Here is a 19,409-nt window from a genome sequence, read left to right on the forward strand (position 1 = left end):
GATTTGTCTCAAAGTCATATAGACAACGAGGTGCAGAACTGAGACACAAATCCAGGTCTCCTGACACTCAGTCCCAGAGGCTTTTCTTGATACCAGTCTCTGAAATCAGCTCCTGTTAGTGAGGGAGAAGAGGGTGGCAAAACAGGGAAATGTCCCACACCTAAGGAAAATAGGAGACCATGGCTGTCTCAAGCATCATTAAATGTCCCTGGTCACTCTGCTGGCATTCCCAGAGTTTCGGCTTTTGTTCAAGGCGGAACTGAGGTGTGACTGCAGTCATTCGGCCCAAGGAAGAGATAAAAATTGCCTGAGGTTTTAGGATGAGTCAATTCCCAGACAGCTGATTGATGGGAGCATTCCTTCTGGGACATTCCTGATGGAAGGTGGGGTAATGAGGAGGGCATGGGAGTTTAGTTGACTTCTGGGGTCCTGAATGTTTCAAATGGTGATTTGGAAACGTCAGCTCCCACCTTACCTGAGTACCCAGGACTCCAGTACAGGTCTTGCTAGCTTCCCTCTCTGCATCTGTTGCTCTCATATCCAAGTCAGAATCCTAGGGCTTCCCTGCCTTCATGGATGCCTTGGGGCCCTTGTGGGCCTCCGGCACCTCCATATCATTGGGCTTCTCCATAACAGCTTTGGTGGTGACCTTCTTGGCACAGGTGCCCAGATTGGGAGACTGTCCAGCACTGTCATCTTCCTTAAGGAAGCTGACTACAGTCTCAGTGTCTTCGTTGAGCTTCTCTGAGGAAGAGTGCTCCCTGGTGAAGGTATGGCCGTAATGGCAGCTGCAGCCATTCTGTGGAGTCGGATCACCCTGGAGCTCAAAGACAGGTGAGGTCGAGGTTGAGACCAAGGCAGCAACAGTGCAGGGACCTGTAAAGGCCTGGTCCAAAGTCTTCTTGCTCTCAATGCTCATTTCAAAGTTTCATGAGGCTTGTGAGGCCTTGTGGTGACGGTGCTGGCATCTCCCAATGACACTGCCCCACAGCACAGCCTCTGGGGGCTGGCAGGGCAAGTTAAGCTGGAAGGAGGCCCGGGGGTCAGCACCCTCCATGATGAGGCCTTCACTGCCACCACTGATGAAGTAGGCCTTGCTGTGGCGGCGGCCCATCTGCAGCTCTTCCTGGGAGAATGCACGCCACTTGCGGGCCACCTTGGCCACGTTGCTGAAGAACTTGACAACACTACCAAAAGGCATGGCCTTGTCTCAACACAGGTTCCCAGGGTTCTGCTCATAGCCACTTACCACTTTCCCTTCCAAGGTGGAGGTCTCGATGGCAGGCTCAAGCCCCTGGATTCTGAAGTCTCCAGTTGATGTGTATGGGGCCTCACAGTCTACAGGGAACATGCATTTCAGGTAGTTCCTAGCCAACCTGCCCCTACCGGGCTGCTCAGGGGACTCTTCTTCACAGGGATCCTCTTCCACTTGGATGCCAAAGTCATCAAAGGCCAGAGCTTTCTGGTTCATCCTCTTGGGGGCATGCACCAGCCTTTGCACATCTGCAAGAAAGGGCTCCAGGCCTTCAGTGTATCCCGAGTAGGAATAACAAAAAGGCTTCAGGGCCTCCTGGGCCTTCTTCATCCGGTAGACACCTGGAAACTCCTGGGGTTCCTGGGCCTTACTGCCCCTAGGAGTAGTATTCTTGGAGACCCCAGTCGAAGGCTTCAAGCTCTTGAATGACTTCATTTGATCCATTAATGTGACTTTGGGCTTCAGCTCTGATGGTCTGGAAGTGTCTCCCAGTAACATCATGGACTGGGGTCCTTTCCTCTGACTGGAGGCCCCTTTTCTACAGTTCACAAAATTCCAGATCTTGTTGACTTTGATTTTCTTCTTGTCCTGACCATTTTCTTCCCTGGGACTCAAGTCACATTGGTCACACTGCTCAGACTTCTCCAGCCCCACTTCCCCAGCCAGGCCTTCTACTTCAGGGTGGCCTGGGAAGACCTGAGCCAGGTAACCATTGGGCACCAGCTCAGAGAGGAAGGTAGTCCGATAGCTGCTGAGAGTCTCCATGGTCACAGCAGGAGATGGGGCCACAAAGGCATAGAGGACTGGCCAGTTATTTCCAGCTGAAGCGGAGAAAAAGGGAGAGGGAGAGGGAGAGGGAGAGGGAGAGAGAGAGAGAGAGAGAGAGAGAGAGAGCAAGATTAGGCAAAGCCACAAGCAGGGTTGTTTTACGGATTTGTCACAATCAAATACATAAAATATACTTTGCCACCGCTGGGCCACCAAATATTTAGAACCTTTACAAAGCAAAAATGCATTAATTTGTACCCCACTAGTTTAGGATCTGGATTAGGGAAGATCACAGTTTATCCTGGGTACCAAAAAAAGCTTTGATTCTTACTTAAATGCAAATATACTTGAGTAGGACATAACTTAAAGCTATTATTATCAGATCTTGATAACTGAGTAAATATATTAAAAAAAAAGCCAAAAATTAAAAAAAAAACTGAAAGGTACTTCAAAGGCCATCACTTTGAGCCTCTCATTTTACAGAGAGGCTCTAGACATCCAGAGAAAATACTTATCTTGCCTAAGCTACAAAACCAAGGGAGCAGCAGGTAGAGATTCAGACCATGCTTCCCTCTCTCATTTGCTCATCCATTCACTCAGGAAACCAGCAGGTAGTGAGTTCATCAGCCAAACACCCACTCACCACTCATCCTTCTGCTAAGTGCTGGATACCACTAAGATGATGGACACATACAGTTAGTCCTCTGAGCTCACAGGCTACTGGGAGAGGCTGATAGACATAAACAATTACAATACAGCCTGATAAGTGCTCTAGTAGAGATATGTACAAGGGCAGCAAAAGCTTAGACGGAAGGAGGGAGGGGACAGTAGAAGGGGTGGGGGCTGGGAAGAGGCAAAAAAGAGATTAGGGCCCCCAAGAATGCTTCCTAGAACAGTTGGGACTAGAACTAGAAGCTCACTCATGACGCGGTCTTTCTGCATTCAGTGCTTTTTGTCCCTCTGCCCTGCACAACCTAGAGCAGGATTTGCTGAGAGAGAGAGAGGCAAGAACGCAGGTTAATATTCAGAGGCTGAAGGGAAAGGAAGGGAAGAGAGGAGAAAGTGAGCAGAGCCCAGAGCCCTAAAGACAGTTTCTGCCTTTTTGGTGGTTTTGCCAGGGGTCAGGTTACTAGCTCAGGGTCTGTTTGTTCCTCTTTCTCTGGTCTGGTCTTCAGGATTAACTTCACGTGACCTGGGTCATGCCTTTAACCTGTGTCCTTCCTATACTATGTGCACAGCCTGTACAGAATCTGTTTGACTCAGAAAATGTTCATTTGATCAGAAACATTATCTATTTTGGGAAAAAGAGACCAAAAGGAGGAAGAGACTTGACTTAGGTCACACACCAAGCCAGTGGCAGGCCAAAAATAGAAGCCTAGTCCTCCTGCCTCCCAGACCAGGAAATGCCCTTACCTCTGTCCAACACTTCTACGCTCATCCATGAATTCTGTTTCCTTAACTAAGCTATCTGTACAACTAAGGATGATAATAATAGCTAACATTTATGAGGTGCTACATTAAATTCTTCTTTATTTACTTAGATCTCACAACAACCCTATGAGGGGGGTATTATTGTCAACCACATTTTAAAGATAGTTCAACTGAGGTGCAGAAAGGTTAAGTGATTTACCTAGTTCTCCATAGCCACTACTAATAGATTTGGGATTTGAATTCAGGCAGTGTGACACCAGAGGCCATACCCTTAACCATTATACTATAGAACAGGGCTTTGCACACAGAGGATGATGGTTCATATACAAGTTTGCCTGCCTGCCTGCCTGCCTCCTGATTTCCTTTGGCAGCATCAGAACAGAATAAGCTTCTTAAAAGGCATCTGGATACATGGCTCAGAGAGGGGCAAGTTTGGGGAGGGCAGTTGGTGGGAGATGACCACTACATCTGATAACCCTCCTACAGAAAGCCTTCACAAATTAGGCAGGTGAACTCAGGACTCTCACTTTCCCCAGTTTTCCATCTAGCCATAGCCCTTCCCCTTGGGATTTGCTCCAAGTGCATCCCAAAAGAGAATATGCCCAGAAAAGACTCAGTCTTAGCCTTTAAGTATAACTAAAATCAAAGAGAACTTTGAGATTCCCTAGTCCACCCACCCACCATTTCACAGGGTGAAACTGAGGCACAGAAACTTCAAGTGAATATATTCATTGCAGCACTATTTATAATTGCAGGACATGGAAGCAACTTAAATGTCCATCAACAGAGGAATGGATAAAGAAGCTGTGGTACATATATACAATGGAATATTACTCAGCCATAAAAAGAATGAAATAATGCCATTTGCAGCGACACGGATGGACCAAGAGATTGTCATACTGAGTGAAGTAAGTTAGACAAAGACAAATATATGATATTGCTTATATGTGTAATCTAAAAAAATGGTACAAATGAACTTATTTACAAAACAGAAATAGAGTCACAGATGTAGAAAACAAACTTATGGTTGCCAAGGGGGAAATGGGGGGTAGGGATAAATTGGGAGATTGGTATTGACATATACACTCTACTATATATATAATAGATAACTAATAAGGACCTACTGTATAGCACAGGGAACTCTACTCAATACTCTGTAATGACCCATATGGGAAAAGAATCTAAAAAAGAGTGGATATATGTATATGAATAATACAACTGATACACTATGCTGTACAGCAGAAGCTAACACAACATTGCAAACCAACTATGCTCCAATAAAAATTAATTTAATTTAAAAAAAAAGAAAAAGAAAAGCATGCCAGGTACACATTACATACATATGCACCAACCACGGCCGCAGAGCTGGAAGGGATATTGGAAACCATTTAGCTGGGCCCCTCAGGCTGCAGCAGAGTAACTGAAAATGACAAAGGCCAGGGACCTACACCCAGCACATAAGTAGTGAATGAAAGAGTAGGGTCAGGCTTCCCAGAATGCAGGCCAGGCCACTGTGCCTCTCTGCTTCTTTCATTGATCTAGTGTTTGGAGGAAATGCACTGACAAAAGTGAAGGCTACAGAGCTGTATTCCCCTATGGGGTGGAGGAGGACTTAAGACTGGACACAAGAAAAATGTATTTTAAAACAACCCCATTTGTTCTGGGTATTATTTTATGAGTCTCAGGATATAATTAACAAAAAGGATATATGAGGTGAAACCTTTATCAATGGATTTGATAAGATTCATTGGACCAAAATGACTCTTACTAAGGCAGAAGTAGAGCCATCATCATAGCACACAACAACAGGAGCCTCCTTTATCACAAAGCAAACATGCTCCATTCATGCCATTATGGATCACTTACCCTGCATTTTGATTATTTATTTATGTGCCTGATTACCTCATAAAATCGGGAACTTTTCCAGGATAAATACTGGGTCTTGTTAACCTTGCTATCTTGGGTACTTACTAGGTGCCTGGCATACTGCTGTTGCTCAATAATGAGGATCTAAATCAGGCTGTCAGCAAACCAAGGCCCACCACCTGCTCTTGTAAATAAAGTATTGTTGGAATACAGTCACATTCATTCATTTACATATTTTCTATTGAGGATTTTGTGCTATGAGAGCAGAATGAATAGTTTCAATTGAGACTGTATGGCCCTTAAAAGCCTAAAATATTTAATATTGGACCCTTTACCAAGGAAGGTTGTTGACCCCTGCTGTAAGTAATATTTTATGTGTATAGTCTTCTATATAGTTCACTTTTACATTCCTCTGGAGTGGGTATCTATGGCTCGATTTTCAGAGAGTCACAATGGGACTCAGGGGAGTGAACTGATTTATATCACTCAGAAGGATTCCACACATCTGGGTAAGATTTAGCAATAGAAACATTTTTTCATTTTCCTAGTCAAAGGCTCCTGGCCCCACAGGCAATGAGTAGCAGAGATAGGACAAGAACACTGGGCATCTGGTGTCAAGTCCAATGCCTACTCTCCTGCACCTGACTACTTCCTTAGAAGCCTTAATAGTATAATGAAAGATGATCCATCACTAATTCTTATGTAGGTGCCATTGAATGATACAAGAATTGCTTAGGTTTACAGTTACTTATTCCCAAGCTCATTTGTAATCTGAACACAGTTCTCCTAATATCAAGCAATCTTGTAATCAGCTTTCAGTGCCATATAAGTTTTGTGAGTGTTAAATGAGATAACGGCTAACATAATGAGAGTGATAATAACTAATGTCTTTAACACTTACTCTGAATCAAGCACTGGGCTAAGCACTTTCTTTATATGTATCATCTCACCAGTCCTCATCACACAGCTAATAAGTGTTATGATATCCATTTGATTTTATTATTATTTTTTAAATAAACTTATTTATTTATTTATTTATTTTTGGCTGCGTTGGATCTTTATTGCTGTGCACGGGCTTTCTCTACTTGCGGCGAGCGGGGGCCACTGTTCGTTGCAGTGCATGGGCTTCTCATTGCGGTGGCTTCTCTTGTTGCAGAGCACGGGCTCTAGGTGTGTGGGTTTCAGTAGTTGTGGCTCGCAGGCTCAGTAGTTGTGGCCCACAGGCTTTGCTGCTCCATGGCGTGTGGGATCTTCCCGGACCAGGGCACGAACCTGTCCCCTGCATTAGCAGGTGGATTCTTAACCACTGCACCACCAGGGAAGTCTCATGATCTCCAGTTTAAAGGCAGAAAAGAAGACTCAGAGTAGAGAGGTGGTTTGCCCAAGGTTACACTTAGAGTCAGGATTTGAACCAAGTCTGCTTGATGCCAGAGTCTGTGTTCTTTAATCATCACCCACTCTGCTCCTTTAAGTATAACACAGTGTCGGGCACATCATATCACTCAATTAGCAATTCCTAGGATTATGTTTTACATCAGCAGCTACCATTTATTGAATGCTTGCTATATAGCAGACATTGTACTATGCATTTTAAGTATTAACTAGGTGAACTTTCACAACCACACAGTGAGGTCAGTACTATTACTGTTTCCATTTTGAAATCGAGGAAGCTGTGGTGCAGGTTGACTAAGTAGCTAACAGATATTTGGAACTACCAATGTACTTTGTACTCTAGGGGAGGGAGGGATTGAGATTCAGGCCTGGAAGAAACCTGTAAAACCACCTAGTAGTTGATGTCCCCCCTCCCCCGCCACCCGCCACTCCAGACAGAGTGGTATAAAGGAAAGTGAGTGGCCTTTGGGGTTAGTGAGACCTGAGAAAATAATGCCCACTTTACTCCAAATGGTTCTGATCAGGGATGAACTGCCTTCTAGATGTTTCACTTTCTGTAGAAAGACAAATAGGGCAGTTCACTACATGGGGATTAGCCACAGATGTTTTAAAGTCTCGTTAATAAGAAAGAAATAATAGTGGTGTTGGATTTCTCCCTTGGGACTCAACTTAGACTGCTTTTGCTCAGGAGAAGGGAACAACAGATTCCTCTACTTCTTATATTTCATTTTAAATTTTTAGCATTACAGGCACAAGACAGGTTAGAACACAGCTCTGTCACTTCCTCACTGGGCCTGACCTTGGGTATGTAATTTTTTCTTTCCAAGCCTCAGTTTCTACATCTGTAAAATGGGGAGAAAGGTATCCCCCTCATGAGGATGGTATAAAGATTCAAGCTGATAACACACCGAAAGTCCCCAGCTTAATGCCTTATATTCAAAAGATATCAGGATGGAAACTCCACCTCTCATAAACTGGAAGTGAATGGAGAACATGGACCATTTTCAGAAATGCTAACAACACTTTGATACACAATTTCTGAGGTATTTCCCTGGTAAATGGCATCTTCAGCAGCTCAATTATCTTATCTTAAGGAGAAGAGACAACTGGAGTCTGAAACCATGGGAGCACAAACAGCCTGACCCCTCAGCCTGAAGAATGGCTAAAAACATAGACCTACTAGGAAAACCAGAGGAAATATGGCCAAAGGTCTCCAACAGACCTATCCCTAGAAGGGAGGCAAAATTAAATGTTTCTAATTGCAGACGGCTGGATTGCCCATCATTTTTCAAATTCACTTAATTTAAGCAAACAAACAAAAACCCCAAAACAGTTCACCTATTTCTGCCACTCACAACCCCCTACCTCTGGCAACCACCAATACGTTCCCTGTATATAGGGGAATATATATATATATATATATATACACACACACATATATTCTTCTATCATCAATGTTTTCTTCTAGTATTTTTATGATTTCAGGTTTTACAGTCAAGTCTTTAATCCATTTTGAATTAATTTTTCTGTATGACATAAGATACTGGTCCAGTTTCATTCTTTTGCACGTGACTGTCCGATTTCCCCAACATCATTTCTTGAAGAGACTGTCCTTTCCCCATTGTATACTCTTGGGTCCTTTGTCAAAAATTAATTGACCATATATGCATGAGTTTATTTGTGGGCTCTCTATTCTGTTCCATCGAACTATGTATCTGTTTTTATACCAAACCATACTGTTTTAATTACTATATCTTTGTAATGCAGATTGAAATCAGGGAGTGTGATGTCTCCAGCCATTTTCTTCTTTCTCAAGAATCCTTTGACTATTCAGGATCTTTTACAGTTTCACACAAATTTTAGACTTTTTGTTCTATTTCTGTGAAATAGGACAATGGAATTTTTTATTGAAGTATAATTGATTTACAATGTTGTTTCAGGTGTACAGCAAAGTGATTCAGATATATATATATATGTATGTATATATATACATATATATACATACATATATATATATATATATATATACACACACACACACACACACACATATATATTCTGTTTCAGATTCTTTTCCCTTATAGGTTATTGCAAAATATTAAGTATAGCTCTCTGTGCTATACAGTAGATCCTTGTTTGTTTTCTATTTTATATATAGTAGTACGTATATGTTAATCCTAAATTCCTAATTTATTCCTCCTCCATTTCCCCTCTGGTAACCATAAGTTTGTTTTCTATGTCTGTGGATCTATTTCTATTTTGTATGTAAGTTCATTTGTATCACTTCTTTTAGATTCCACATATAAGTAATATCATATGATATTTGTCTTTGGCTTAGCTCACTTAGTATGGTAATCTCTAAATCTATCCATCTTGCTGCAAATGGCATCGTTTCATTCTTTTTATAGCTGAGTAATATTCCAGTGTGTATATATATATATATATATATATATATATATATATATATATATATATATATATACCATCTCTTCTTTATCAATTTATCTGTAATGGAATTTTGATAAGGATTGCATTGACTCTGTATATTGCTTTGGATATTATGGACTTTTCCACACTATTATTTCTTTGAATCCACGAGCATGAAATATCTTTCCATTTATTTCTGTTTTCTTCATTTTTCTCATTAATATCTTATAGTTTTCAATATGCAGAGCTCTCACTTCCTTGGTTAAATTTATCACTAGGTGTTTTATTCTTTTTGATACAACTGTAAATGGGATTGTTTTCTTAATTTCCCTTTTTGATAGTTCATTAGTAGTGTATGGAAACACACAAGATTTTTGCATATTGATATTATATTCTGCAACTTTACTGAATTCATTTTCTAACAGCTTTTTGATTACATCTATAGGATTTTTTATATATAATATCATGTTACCTACAAATAGTGACAGTTTTACTTCTTCCTTTCCAATCTGGATTCCTTTTATTTCTTTTTCATGTCTAATTGCTCTGCTAGGGCTTTCAGTACTATATTAAATAAAAGTGGTGAGAGCAGGTATACTTGTTCCTTATCATAAAGAAAAGATTACAACTTTTCCATATTAAGTATGACATTAGCTGTGGGCTTGTCAAATATGATAAATTATGTCACTGTCAAATTATGTTGAAGTACATTCCCTCTATATCTAGTTTGTTGAGAGTTTTTTCATAAATAGATGTTGAATTTTGTCAGATGCTTTTTCTGCATATACTGAGATGATCATAGGATTTTTATAATTAATTTTGTTAAGGTGGTATATCACATTGTCTTATTTGTGGATGTTGAAACATCATTGATGGAGAGGTCAGACAAGATGACAGGGTAGAAAGACTCTGAGCTCAATTCCTCTCGTGAGCACACTAAAATCACAACAATCTGCAGAACAACTATTGGTTGAAAAGACCAGAACTTACCAGAAAAAGATCTTCTAGAATAAAAGACATAAAGAAGGAACCATCTTAAGATAAGTAGGAGGGGCAGACTCACGATATAATCAAGACTGATACCCTCAGGTAGGTCACCCACAAACTGGAGAATATTGCAGAGGTTCTTGTTGAGGAGTGTGAGTTTCGATTCCCACACCAGGTTCCTCAGCCTGGAGTCCTGCACCAGGAAGGAACAAGATAAACCCCAGAACAAGAACTAAGTGAAGTGGAGATAGGTAATCTACCTGACAAGGAATTCAGGGTAATAACTGTAAAGGTGATTTAAAATCTAGGGAGAAGGATGATGCCTAGAGCAAGAAATTAGAACTTTTTTAAACATCTTTAATGGAGTATAACTGCTTTACAGTGGTGTGCTAGTTTCTGCTTTATAACAAAATGAATCAGTTATACATATACATATATCCCCATATCTCTTCCCTCTTGTGCCTCCCTCCCTCCCACCCTCCCTATCCCACCCTTCCAGGTGGTCACAAAGCACAGAGCTGATCTCCCTGTGCTATGCAGCTGCTTCCCACTAGCTATCTATTTTACATTTGGTAGTTTATACATGTCCATGCCACTCTCTCACTATGTCCCATCTTACACTTCACCCTCTCCATATCCTCAAGTCCATTCTCTAGTAAGTCTGTATCTTTATTCCCGTCTTGCCCCTAGATACTTCATGAATTTTTTCATTTGTTTTTTATACTCCATATATATGTGTTAGCATACGGTACTTGTTTATCTCTTTCTGACTTACTTCATTCTGTATGACAGACTCTAGGTCCATCCACATCACTACAAATAACTCAATCTCGTTTCCTTTTATGGCCAAGTTATATTCCATTGTATATATGTGCCACATCTTCTTTATCCATTCATCTGTTGATGAACACTTAGGTTGCTTCCATGTCCTGGCTATTGTAAATAGAGCTACAATGAACATTGTGGTGCATGACTCTTTTTGAATTATGGTTTTCTCAGTGTATATGCCCAGTAGTTGGATTGCTGGGTCATATGGTAGTTCTATTTTTAGATTTTTAAGGAACCTCCATAATGTTCTGCATAGTGGCTGTATCAATTTACATTTCTGCCAACAGTGCAAGAGGGTTCCCTTTCTTACACACCCTCTCAATTTGTATGGAAACACAAAGGACCCCTAATAGCCAAAGCAATCTTGAGAAAGAAAAACGGAGCTGTAGGAATCAGGCTCCCAGACTTCCGACTATACTACAAAGCTACAGTAATCAAGACAGTATGGTACCGGCACAGAAACAGAAATTTAGATCAATGGAACAGGATAGAAAGCCCAGAGATAAACCCAAGCACATACCGCCATCTTATCTTTGATAGAGGAGGAAAGAATATACAGTGGAGATAAGGCAGCCTCTTCAATAAGTGGTGCTGGGAAAACTAGACAGCTACATGTAAAAGAATGAAAATAGGACACTCTGTAACACCATACACAAAAATAAACTCAAAATGGATTAAAGACCTAAATATAAGGCCAGACACCATCAAACTCTTAGAGGAAAACATAGGCAGAACACTCTCTGACATAAATCACAGCAAGATCCTTTTTTGACCCACCTCATAGAGAAATGGAAATAAAAACAAAATTATAAAATGGGACCTAATGAAACTTCAAAGTTTTTGCACACCCAAGGAAACCATAAACAAAACGAAAAGACAACCCTCAGAATGGGAGAAAATATTTTCAAATGAAGCAACTGATAAAGGATTGATCTCCAAAACATACAGGCAGCTCATCAGCTCCATATAAAAAAACAAACAACCCAATCAAAAGATAGGCAGAAGACCTAAATAGACATTTCTCCAAAGAAGATATACAGATTGCCAATAACCACATGAAAGAATGCTCAACATCATTAATCATTAGAGAAATGCAAATCAAAATTACAATGAGATATCATCTCACACCAGTCAGAATGGCCATGACCAAAAAATCTAGAAAAAATAAATGCTGGAGAGGGTCTGGAGAAAAGGAAACCCTCTTGCACTGTTGGTGGGAATGTAAATTGATACAGCCACTATGGTGAACAGTATAGAGGTTCCTTAAAAAACTAAAAATAGAACTACCATATGACCCAACAATCCCACTACTGAGCATATACCCTGAGAAAACCCTGATTCAAGAAAGTCATGTACCAAAATGTTCATTGCAGCTCTATTTACAATAACCAGGACATGGAAGCAACCTAAGTGTTCATTGACAGATGAATGGATAAAGAAGATGTGGCACATATATACAATGGAATATTACTCAGTCATAAAAAGGAACAAAACTGAGTTATTTGCAGTGAGGTAGATTGACCTAGACACTGTCATACAGAGTGAAGTAAATCAGAAAGAGAAAAACAAATACCGTATGCTAACACATATATATATGGAACTTAAGAAAAAAAGGAAAAAATGCAAATGGTCAGAAGAACCTAGAGGCAAGACGGGAATAAAGATGCAGACCTACTATAGAATTGACTTGAGGATATGGGGAGGGGGAAAGGTAAGTTGGGACAAAGTGAGAGAGTGGCATGGACATATATACACTACCAAATGTAAAATAAGTAGCTAGTGGGAAGCACCCACATAGCACAGAGAGATCAGCTCGGTGCCGTGTGACCACCTAGGGGGGTGGGATAGGGAGGGTGGGAGGGAGGGAAGTGCAAGAGGGAAGAGATATTGGGACATATGTATGTGTATAGCTGATTCACTTTGTTATAAAGCAGAAACTGTCACACCATTGTAACTCAATTATACTGCAATAAAGTTGTTAAAAAATAATATATATATATGAATAACTGAGTCACTTTGCTATACACCTGAAACTAACACAAAATTTTTACTCAATTATGCTCCAAGGTAAAATAAAAATAAAAAACCATATTCGAGAACACACTGTTCTTATTAACAAGGCCTGCCCTTGAGAGAAACTAGTTGACCAGAGCCTAACTCTCATGGGAGAAGGGAAATACCAAACTCAAGCTTACTCTACCCAGCATCTCCCATTGAAGGAGTGTGGCTGCAGGAAACTGAGAAACACTTGTGACATTCACAGTCCAGAGGCATAGGCTCACTAAATCAGTCAAACCAATTCACAGAATGCTTCCCCTCCCACCTTACCACCACATTACTAAAGGTCTGTTTAGAGCAGTTTCTTTTACCTGGGATATCATATCCAGCTATCAAGAAAAAAGTACAAGGTATACTAACAGGCAAAAACACAGTTTGAAATGATAGAGCAAATATCATAATCAGACATCCAGTGATGTTGGAATTATGATCTAAGGGCTATAATGGGTAAAGTAGACTGTACACAAGAACAAATTAGCAGTATAAGCAGAGAGAAATCATACTGCAAAAGAAAAAAGAGCAAAAAGAAATTCTAGAGATCAAAAACATTGTACAAGTGATGAAGAATGCCTTTAATGGGAATAAGGCACCTATTACTAATAAATGTAGACTGGACATGACCGAAGAAAGAGTTTCTGACTTTGAGATTATATAAATAGAAACCACTAAAACTGAAAAGCAAAGAGAACAAAGACTTAAAAAACAGAATTGAATGTCTAAGGACTGTGGGACAACTACAGAAGTTTTAACATAGTTGTGAATATCAGAAGGAGAAGAAAAAGAGAAAAGAAGAGAAATATTTGAAACAATAGTAATTTAGAATTTCCCCACACTAATAGCAAACACCACATCACAGATAGACAAAGCTCAGAGACCACCAAGCAGGATAAATACCAAAAAAAAAGAAAAGAAAAGAAAAATAAGTAACACTCAGGCATAGCACTCTCAAACTGCAGAATGTTAAAGAGGAAGAAAAAGTCCCAAAAGATTTCAGAGTGGGAGGGTAGAAGCACCTTCCCTAGAGAGGGACAAAGTTAAGAATTACATCTGAATTTTCCTCAGAAACCATGCAAGCAAGAACAGATTGGAGGTAAATACTTATTGAGATAAAAAAAAATCACCAACCAGCTTCCCTGGTGGTGCGGTGGTTGAGAGTCTGCCTGCCGATGCAGGGGACATGGGTTCGTGCCCTGGTCCGGGAGGATTCCACATGATGTGGAGCGGCTGTGCCCGTGAGTCATGGCCACTGAGCCTGCATGTCCAGAGCCTGTGCTCCACAATGGGAGAGGCCGCAACAGTGAGAGGCCCATGTACTGAAAAAAAAAAATCACCAACCTAGAATTCCATGCCCAGTGAAATTATCCTCCAAGAATGAAGCAGAAATGAAGACTTTCTTAAACAAAAATTGAGGGAATTTGCTGCCAGTCGAGCTTTCTTGCAAGAAATGTTAAATTTCTCTGAAAAGAAGGAAAATAACATAGGCTAGAAACTTAGAACTACATAAAGAATGGAAGAGTATTGAAGAAATAATATGTGAAGGAAAATAAAACTTTTATTTTTATTATTCTTTAAATTATTAATTGAGATATTGTAGGCTAACAATATATGTCAGATGTACAACTTAGTGATGCACAATTTTTAAAGATTATAATACACTTACTATCAAATATCAGCTATATTCCCAGTGATGTACAATATATTCTTGAAACTTATTTTTCATATAGTATTTTGAATCTCTTAATTGCCTAGCTCTATGGGGCCCTCTCCACTTCCCTCACTCCACTGGTAACCACTAATTTTTTCTCTATATATGTGAGTCTGTTTCCTTTTTGTTACATTCACTAATTTGTTGTTGTTGTTTTTAGATTCTACATATAAGTGATATCATACAGTATTTTCCTTTTTTTGGATATATACCCAGGAGTGGAATAGCTGTACCATATGGTAGTTCTATTTTTAGTTTTCTGAGGAAACCCCATAATGCTTTCCAAAGGGGCTGCCCCAGTTTACATTCCCACCAACAGTGTTCAAGTTTTCCATTTTCTCTGCACCTGCACCAACATTTGTTATTTGTGGTCTTTTTGATGATAGGCATTCTTACAGGTCTGAAATGATATCTCACTATGATTTTGATTTGCACTCTTTCGATGATTAAAATTTTTGAGCATTTTTTCATGTACCAGTTGGACATGTTTATGTCTTTGGAAAAAAATGTCTTTTCAGGACGTCTGCCCATTCATTAATAGGGTTGCTTGGGGATTTTTGATATTGAGTTGTATTAGCTATTAATATATTTTGGATATTAACCCCTTATTGGTCATATCATTTGCAAAGATATTATCCATTATGTAGGTTGCTTTCTCATTTCATCTATGGTTTCCTTTGATGTGCAAAAGCTTTTAAGTTTAATTAGGTCCCATTTCTTTATTTTACTTTTTTTTCCTTTGCTTTAGAAGACAAATCAAAAAATGATATTACTAATTAATTTTATCAAAGAGTGTTCTGGCTATGTTTTGGTCTAGGATTTTTATGATTTCTGGTTTTACATTTAGGTCCTTAATACATTTTGAGTTCATTTTTGTATATGGTGTTAGCAAATGTTCTAAATTCATTCTTTTACATATAACAGTTCAGTTTTCTAAGTACCACTTATTGAAGAAACTATCTTTTAGCCATTGTATATTCTTGCCTCCTTTGTCATAGATTAATTGACCATAATTTTTTGGGTTTATTTCTAGGATCTCTATTTTATTCCATTGATCTATGTGTCTCTTTTTTTGCCAGTACCATACTGTTTTGGTGACATTGTAGTATAATCTGAAGTCAGGGAGAGTGATAGCTCCAGCTCTGTTCTTCATTTTTAAGATTGTTTTGGCTACTTAGGGTCTTTTGTGTTTCCATAAAATGTTTAAATTTTTTGTTCTAATTTTGTAAAAGAAAAAAGTGCCCTTTGTATTTTCATAGGGATTGCATTGAATCTGTAGATTGCCTTGGGTAGCATGGTCATTTTAACAATATTAATTCTTTCTATCCATGAACATGGTATACCTTTCCACCCGTTTGTGTCATCTTCAATTTCTTTCATCGGTGTCATAGTTTTCGGATTGCAGGTCTTTAACTTCCTGAGGTAGGTTTGAATTTTCTCAAAAGCTTTTTCTGCACCTGTTGAGCTGATCACATGTGTTTTAGTCTTCAATTTGTTAATGCAAGGTATCATGTTAATTGAGTCACAGATATTGAAAAATCTTTGACTCCCTGGGATTAATCCCACTTGATGATGATGAATGACCCTTTTAATGTATTGTTGCATTCCATTTGCTAATATTTTGATGAGGGTTTTTGTATCTATATTCATGAGTGATATTGACCTGTAATTTCCCTTTTTATATGTCTTTGTCTGGTTTTGGTATCAGTGTGATGCTGGCCTTGTAGAGTGAGTTCAGAAGTGTTTCTCCCTCTGCAATCTTTTTGGCATAATTTGAGAAGGATAGCTGTTCACTCTTCTTTTTTTTTGTTTTTTGCAGTACGCGAGCCTCTCACTGCTGTGGCCTCTCCCGTTGCAGAGCACAGGCTCTGGACGCGCAGGCTCAGCAGCAATGGCCCACAGGCCTAGCCGCTCCGCGGCATGTGGGATCTTCCCAGACCGGGGCATGAACCCGTGTCCCCTGTATCGGCAGGCGGACTCTCAACCACTGCGCCACCAGGGAAGCCCTTAACTCTTCTTTATATGTTTGGCAGAATCCCTCTGTGAAGCCATCTGGTCCTGGACATTTGTTTCTTGGAATTTTTATATTTACTGTTACATTTCATTACTGGTAATTGGTCTGTTCATTTTCTATTTCTTCCTGGTTCAGCCTTGGGAGATAGTACATTTCTAGGAATTTGTCCATTTCTTCAAGGTTGTCCATTTTATTGGCATATAATTCTTCATAGCTGTCTCTTATGATATCTTATATTTCTGTGGTGTAGTTTGTAACTTCTCCTTTTGCATTTCTGATTTTATTGATTTGGGCCCTCTCTCTTTTTTTCTTGATGGGTCTGGCTGAAAACTTATCAAGTTTGTTTACCTTTTCAAATAAACAGCTCTTTGTTTCATTGATCTTTTCTATTGTATGGACTCTATTTTATTTGTTCCTGTTCTGATCTTTGATTTCTTTCCTTCTGCTAATTTTGGGTTTTGTTTGTTCTTCTTTTTATAGTTCCTTTATTTTTAAATTAGGTTTTGTGTTTGACATTTTTCATGTTTCCTGAGGTAGGTTTATATCACTATAAACTCCCCTCTTAGAATTGCTTTTGCTGTTTCCCATAGAATTTGGATTGTTGTATTTTCATTTTCATTTGCCTCTAGGTATTTTTTTATTTCTCCTTTGATTTCTTCAGTGATCCACTGATTGTTTAGTAGTGTAGTGTTTAACCTCCACATGTTTGTGTTTTTTGCAGTTTTTTTCTTGTTGATTATTTCTAGTCTCATAGCATTGTGGTCGAAAAAGATGCTTGATGAAATTTCAGTTTTCTTAAATTTACTGAGGTTTGTTTTGTGTTCTAGCACGTGGTCTATGCCAGAGAAAATTCCATGTGTACTTGAAAAGAATGTGTGTTCTGCTGCTTTTGGATGGCATGTTCTATATATATATATATATATATATATATATATATATATGTATATATATCTATTAAGTCAATGTGTTCTAGTGTGTCATTTAAGGCCAGTGTTTCCTTATTGATTTTCTCTCTGGATGATCTGTCCACTGATGTATGTGGTGTGTTAAATACCCCTACTTTTATTGTGTTATGGTCCAGTTCTCCCTTTATGCCTGTTAATATTTGCTTTATATATATAGGTGTTCCTATGTTGGGTGCATATATATTCCCAATTGTTTTATTTTCACGGATTGATCCCTTGAACATTATGTAATGTCCTTCCTTGTCACTGAAATCAGTCTTTGTTTCAAAATCCTTTTGTCTGATATCAGTATTTCTACCCCAGCTTTCTTTTGATTTCCATTTGCATGGAAAACCCTTTCCCATTCCTGTACTTTCAGTCTGTGTGTGTCCTTAGGTGTGCAGTGAGTTTCATAGGCAGCATATATACAGATCTTGGTTTTTACTCATTTAGCTACTCTATGACTTTTGATTGGAGCATTTAGTCAATTTACATTTAAAGTAATTATTGAGAGAATTCAGTTATTACCATTTTAAAAATTGTTTGGTTTTTTTTTTTCGTTTTTCAGTTTTGTTTCTTTTTTCTTCTTTTTGTCTCTTCTCTTATGATTTTGTGACTATATTTAGTGGTATGTTTTGATTCCTTTCTCTTTTAGTGTGTGTGGATGTCTTATTGATTTTTGTTTAGTAGTTACCATGAAATTTATATATAGCAATCTCTCTATATATTTGATGGTTTTAAGTTGCCGATCTCTTAATTACAAATGAATTTCAACAATTCTGAATTTGTACTATCCTCCCCTCATTATAACTGTTTTTCACATCATATTTTACATCTAATTTTTTGATTTCTCCTTTAATTGTTTATTGTGGATATAGATATAGATATTACTACTTTTGTGTTTTAACTTTCCTACTAGCTTTGTGCATGGATGATTTTGTACCTTTACTGTATGTTTGCCTTTACTGATGAGCATTTTTCTTTCACAATTTTCATATTTCTAGTTGTAGTCTTTACTTTTTCACTTAGAGAAGTTCCTTTAACGTTTAATGTAAAGCTGGTTTGGTGATGCTGAATTCATTAGCTTCCACTTGTCTTTAAAACTTTTGACCTTGCCATCAAATCTTTATGAGAGTCTTGCTGTGTAGAATAATCCTGTTTATAAGTTTTTCCTTTCATCACTGTAAATATATCATGTCACACCCTATGCTCTGGAGTTTCTGCTGAAAATTCAGCTGATAGCTTATGGGAGTTTCCTTATATGTAGCTTGTTGTTTTTACCTTGCTGCCTCTAATATTCTCTCTTGCTCTTTAACTTTTTCCATTTTAATCATGATGTTTCCTTTCCCAGGTTAGGGAAATCTTCAGCTATTATGCCTTCAAATATGCTCTCAGTATCTCTCTCTCTTCTCTTTCTGGAACACTTATAATGCAAATACTAGTGCATTTGATGTTGTCCAAGAGTCCTCTTAAACTGTCCTCATTTATTTTCATGATTTTTTCTGTTCAGCATCAGTGATTTCCACTATTCTGTCTTCCAGCTCACTGATCCATTCTTCTGTGTCATTTAGGCTACTACTGATATTTTCTAGCATGTTTTTCATTTTAGTTATCATATTCTTCATCTCTGTTTGCTTTTCTTTATTTTTTTCTTACTCTGTTTGAAACTTGTAAGTTCTTGCTCTGTGCAACCATTCTTCTCCTGAGTTCTTTGGTCATCTTCATAATCATTGC

Source organism: Hyperoodon ampullatus, assembly GCF_949752795.1.
Source record: "Hyperoodon ampullatus genome assembly, chromosome: X".
Lineage (NCBI taxonomy): Eukaryota > Metazoa > Chordata > Mammalia > Artiodactyla > Ziphiidae > Hyperoodon > Hyperoodon ampullatus.